This window comes from Stegodyphus dumicola, chromosome 11 (genome assembly GCF_044657685.1).
Source record: "Stegodyphus dumicola isolate Sdum_Otavi_A_Nest chromosome 11, ASM4465768v1".
Taxonomy (NCBI): domain Eukaryota; kingdom Metazoa; phylum Arthropoda; class Arachnida; order Araneae; family Eresidae; genus Stegodyphus; species Stegodyphus dumicola.
In genome coordinates, this window is record NC_140778.1 from 72363833 (window position 1) to 72370489 (window position 6657).

The window sequence follows — 6657 nt, forward strand, 5'->3', positions numbered from 1 at the left end:
GTGTTAACTGGGAAGCATGAGTCATTTGGAGATAGCAATGATACTTTTTTGAATGTAATTTCGTTGTATGTTAGTAATTATCCGATAAAGGATTTATTGTCTTTAGAATCGATAGGTATTTCAGATCCCATAGAAAATAATAAAAGAATTTAGAACATTCTAGAATTTTGGAAGAGTTAAAAATAAAAATAATCTGAAAATTCTTTCGGACGGTAGATATGAACTTTGCTTTTTAAATTTGATATGGTCGATTTGCCGACCAATAAAGATTTAACTTGGAAGCGGCATAAAAGGATGTGGCCAGCGAATACAAGATAAAGCACTTTTAGTAAATATACTTCGATTTTCCGGGAATGAGAAAAATTGAATATAATTAAAAAGGTAACTCATAATATTGACACGGGGCATTTTTTTACTTCATGAAGATGATGCTGATGTTAATGATGATGACAACGATGACGTTGATGATGATGACAGTCATGAAGCTAATGATGATCCAATCGTGAAGAATAATGAAGAAACTGAGCAAAATCAACTGAATCAATTTGAACAAAGATGTGCTTATCAAGCAGAAGAGAAAACACCTGCTAAAAGTGCAGGAACTCCCAAAGTACAGAAACATAATTCAAGGAAAATACTTATCTCTGACATTCCAGCTGACACTCCGATTTCTCAAATTGCCGAAGTTTTTCCAAAAGCATCTCAGATAACTCTAAATTTTTATCACCTGCACATCCAAGTGCTACCATCAGTTACATACAGGGAAAACGGACCTTGCAGGAAAAAGATGCAGGTGAAGCTTTTGAGACAACAAAGAATGCTGCAATATCTGGAAGAAAAATTACCATTTCATATACTTCAGCCGCTTCACGCCCAAAGAAAAGCCAGAAAAGAGTCTGCAGATACAAACTTGGACTTTGACTAATGCCAATCCAGCTCGGACTTCGACTGAAACTTGGACTTAGACTTCGTCCCAAATTCTTCGGTCCTTATGAGACACCGAAAGTTCATCCCTCTGATTGTTACGAAGTGTGAAAGATACGCCATGAAGGCACCATTATCCTGTCAACCTCTGCTGATCAAACGAACTGGCGGTGCACAAAGTTAACATTCGCCATCTGGACATTGATTTTTTTTACTTTTTCTGGATTTTTCCCCTCTCTTTTCAGATCCACCCCGATCTCCGGCCCCCACTGATGTTTCCGATGTTTGCGACAGTTCTAAGACTACAAATACACGATCTGGTAGAACTGTTAAGATGCTACTAAGATTAAACTTGATAGACTTGAATGTTTTGAGTAGTTATCCAGCAACTCAAAAGGGGGAGGATGTTGGGAATGGCATCACTACGCCAACGAATCAAAGGCCAGATAGACACTGACGTCATGGAACACCAGAGAAAGATTAGAGAGGAGTTGCGGTTCAGATAGCTAAGGGTGATGTTTGCATGATGTAGTTAGATAGATATTTCTTATTCGTTTAACTTGTAGAAAGGTGTAAATAAACTTTTTTCCTTAAGTTTAAAAGATTTGAAGTGCTCCATTTGTGATAAGATAGCTGTTAAATCATCGGGTAGATGACTTATCAATCCTTTCTGAGCTAGCCATTGTTTTGAAATGTAACGCATTACGTAACATTGTAGAGTTATTAGAAGTTTTTGGAAGCCAGAGAGATGAAAAATTAGCAACCGCCTTCGCGGGAATCAAACCACGGACCTCTGGAATACCGGCTCAGCTTGCAGAACCACTACACCGCGAAGAACGCTAGGAAAGTGGGAGAAATACCTTATAAAATAATATTACTATTTGCTAGCTGTAAATGTTCGTTCAGCAAATTAAAATTAATTCGGGCTTATCTACGATCAACGATGGAACAAGATCGCCTATGTGACCTAGCCTTTATAAATGTAGGAAGAGAAAAAATTGAAACGATCGACTTTGAAAAAGTAATTGATAAATTTGCTTCATCAAAGGCAAGAAAAATGTATGCATAGTAATTAATTATATTATTGTATTGCGGTATTATATTATTAATAAATATATCTACTTATATATAACAGGTATTAATTTTTTCATTTTTTAAAAACTGTATGTTTTTAAAACAATTATATAAATATGTAAAATAAATAATATAGTTTTAACTAATTTTATGTGAGCACATGACTGATTTTTCCACTGACACAGAGACATTTCCGAATCCAATCCCAGTCTTGATTTTTTAACCAGATATTTTTGTCTCAAATTTAAAGCCTAAACTGAGCGTGTTATCCTGAAAAACTATATAGCAGCGGCTCTCAACCATTTGACTAACGCCTACCATCTGAACAAAAATAGAGAACCTTTAGTACCACCACTACTACCACCACTTTTGAACAAAGCTTCAGATCGCATAACTTTACGAGTGTTAGAGAAAAAATCAATCAGGGTGTTGGGGGTTTTAATTTTTGACTTTAATAATTAAAAATATTTTGCATCTTTGCGTACCACCTATTTTCTCTTGTGTACCACTAGTGGTACGTGTGTGTGTGTGATAAGCCTCTAGGGCTATCTGCCTAAAAGGAGGGATGCCTTTCGTGGAGGACTTTCTAAGGGAAACTGGCTCGTATACACGTTACACATGGGGAAAACCACGAAAACGCCCATGCAGCCAGCCCGTTCGCGGGATTCGAACCTCGGACCGAACTACCAGTGTTCAGCGACTTTACCGCTCGGCCGCTGGTGGGCCCACTAGTGGTACGCGTACCACAAGTTGAGAACCCCTGCTGTTATGTCTAGGAGCAAAAACAATTTTACTTTACACCTGACTGCCACTGGCTCCGACATAGCAATGTGAATACTCTACATCTAAAATTTTAAAACACCATTCCAGAATTTTAAATGTTTATTTAATAGAATTCTATTCATATATTTGCAAGTTATACACTATAAACACAATAAACAAAATTTGAACTTATCTGCACCAGCGTGAATAAGCCTGGCATAATATTTTGAACTCGACGCACCTTTAGCAGGAAAAATACCGCAAATTCAAACACAAGGTTTCATCCTTTCCAACGCAGCTAATTTTCTAAATATATTATACTAATATCCGCAGCGGGACAGCGGATTCATTTCATTCACCCAAAACTCAAAAATTATAACGCAACGGTATCGCAAAGGAAACATCAACTCAAAATCAAAATATTAAAATCCATAGAATATCATCCGCTGTTGCCATTCCAACACTGCCAAGTCTTTCTTCCTGCAGCTGTTGCCAGACTTATCCTCGCTGTATGTGAGAGGTACAACATCCTCCCACCCTGATTTTCTCAAAATCAGACATTGCACAAAATTTTCTGACATTACGAATAAAACAAAACAATACTATGTATTAGTTTAGAAACAGAAACACATAAAAGAAACTCGGTTAACATGCAATATATATGACAGATCATACTAAAATGAGATCAATAAAGAATAAACTTCTAATTCAAGTCATTGCTAAAGAAAAGAGGATATAAGTCCAAAACGTCTATATTGTACATTATTTCTATGAGCATGTCCTTGGTTTTAAAAGTCTACCGTATCTAGATCTGTTTCAGTTGCCAGAGTTAGCACAGGATCACTGGTAGTTGAAACTTCTAGTGGATACAGTTTTTTGATTGGTCTTACCAAGTATCCACTGCTTGTTTTTACCTGTATCACTCTGGTAGCCCCATCTCTGCTACTGAATATTTTTACAATTTTGCCCATTGGCCACATTACACGTTTTTTATTGTCTAGTTCTATGAGGACTACATCCCCCACCTTTAGGTTTTGACATGAAGCGCTTGCCTTCTGCACTAGTTGAGCCAGATATTCCTTACGGAAGCGACTTCTCAGTTCTTGTCTCAAAGTATTGCAGTAATTTACACGCACATTCAGTTTCTGGGAATCGATGTAATCCAGATCTGGTATCCCCACTTGTTTTATGTCTTGCAAAAACAGGGAAGGTGTCAGAGGTACGAGCTCTTCCGAATCATCGTAGATGTATGTTAAAGGACGGTTGTTTAATGTGGATTCAACATCACACAGGACGGTCAGTAACTCCTCGAAATTCATCGACGATCTTCCTAGAATTCGCACGAGAAGAGTCTTAGTGGAACGAACTAAGCGCTCCCACCATCCACCCCACCACGCAGCCGTAGGGGGGTGAATTTCCATTTTATTGGAAAACACTCGTTTTCTGTGATTTTTCTCCAATCCAGGCATCTCAGAGCATTAGAGTCTGCTCCGGTAAAATTGGTTCCGTTATCTGAATACATTGTCGCAGGACGGCCTCGTCAGGCAATGAACCGTCTCAGAGCCTGTAGAAAAGTTTCGGTTCTCAGAGAGGTGACAGGCTCCAGGTCAATTGCCCGGTATACGGCGCAGGTGAACAAGACGATCCAAGCTTTACTCTTTGTTCTCGGAAGTAAAGGTCCACAAAGATCGACTCCAGTTGTTTCAAAGACTGCCGAATCTCTTATTCTGTCAAGGGGTAACTGGATCGGAGGGGTTGATAAAGCCTTAGCGGTAAATCTCCTACATACTACACATCGACTTACGCAAGATCTTATATTACGTTTCGACGAAATTATCCAGTATCGCTCTCTTAACTTAGCAGCTAATATCTGCACTCCCGCATGACAGTTCTTTTCATGATACTCTCTTATGACATTCAGTTAAGTACTTTAGACATTCAGTTAAGTAATGCTTAGACGGAAGCAACAGGGGATAAAGGAAGCAGAATTCATCATCACATTCAATGATTTTAGTTTTAACTCTGAGGACTCCGTCGTTGTCTCTCACTACCAATAATCCATGGACGGAATCTCCTTTCTCTTGAAAGTGCTTCCTTTGCTCTAAACTCCACAAAAATGCTTCGGCGTTAGTTTTTTCTTCTACTGTTAAGGTATCCGAAGAATACGAGGGCTTTTTTAGGAGTTTATTAGTAAAGCGTAGAACCCAGCAGAATAATCGAACTATTTTAGAAAAACTCTAAAAACGTTTGTACCACTCAGAATCTTTTAATTTTATACTCAAATTGACAATCACTCCCTTCTTAATTTCTGCTGCAACAGAATTTTCGTCTGGAGTAAACTCAAAGTCTGGCCATTCTTTCGGAGAGCTTTTCAGAAATTCGGGGCCCTCCCACCAATTGCATTGCCGCAAATGTTCAGGCGTACAGCCACGAGATGCCACATCTGCCGGATTCAATTTCCCAGGCATATGTCTCCAACATTCCTGCTTCGAGAGTTTCCGAATCTCCTTTACTCTATTATTCACAAATACTCCCCAGTTTTCCTCTCGTTGTATCCAGCCAAGAGCCACAGTAGCGTATGTCCAGTAATATATCGAGACATCGACTAAGCACAGGGTTTCAACAGTATACCTTGCCAAGCGTGCACCTAGAACACAGGCTAGCAACTCCAAACGCGGAATAGTTATTTTCTTTAAGGGCGATACCCGTGATTTTGCTATGACGAATTTCACGAAAACTTTGTCTTCTTCCTTAATTAGTAAGTAAATGACAGTTGCATAAGCAGCTTGACTGGCATCGCAAAAGACGTGTAGAGTCCATGAATCCTTAATTCCATGACCCATGCGACGAGGTAATTTAAGGCTGGAAAGACTAGGCAACCTTTCGTACCATCTCTCAAATCTTGTTTGAAGTTCATCCGGTAATGTCTTATCCCAGGTCGATTTTGTTGCCCAAGCCTTTTGAAGAATTAATTTCGCAGGTAATATGACGGGCACACAAAGAAACCTAGCGGGTCAAAAACAGCATGGATTAGAGACAATAGTCTCCTTTTTGATAAGTCTCTTTTAACAATTTCTCTTTGGACGGATATTGTAAGGCTGTCATCTCGTCGGTCCCACTGCAAGCCTAGAACTAAGGAGACTGGATCACTATATTCAGCTGCTAGCTCTTGATCACCATATTGATTAAAAGTCCACATTCGAAGATCCATTTTGGCTTCTGCCATAATAGTAATCGACTGGCTCATAAAAACCTTTAGCTCTTCGTTATCATCGACTGACGTGACACAATTGTCAACATAAAATGATTTGGCAAGTTTATTCGCAACAGCTTTGAATTCAGGTGAAACGTGGGACAAATGAAATGAAATCACAGCTGCCAATAAATAGGGGCTACTAGTTAACCCAAAAACAACCCTCTTGTGACGAAACACTTCAATTCTATTATTTACCCACCACAAAAACTTTAAGTAATTTTGATTCTCACGCTCTACCTCAATCTGTAAAAAGGCCAGCCTAATATCGGATGTTACACCAATTGCCTTTTCCCTAAACCGCATTAGAATGGCTGAAATTTCTTCTACAAGGTTTGGACCTTTTATCAAGCAATCATTTAGCGAAAGCGAACCAACGACTTTGCTCGACGCATCGAATACAGGCCTAATCTTGGTAGTGAGGCTACCTAATTTTATTACTGGATGGTGTGGTAAATAATGCCCTCCGTCATTCTTTACTGATTTTGGGACAATTTCTATGACATCTTCCGCTAGCCATTCGTTAAATACTGTACTAATCAAATTTATTTAATTTTCTCAATTTTCTCGTAGTAGCAAAGAGCCTCTTTTCTGCAATATGCCAGTTAGAGGGAATATCAGGAGGGAATTTTAGAGCCCAAGGT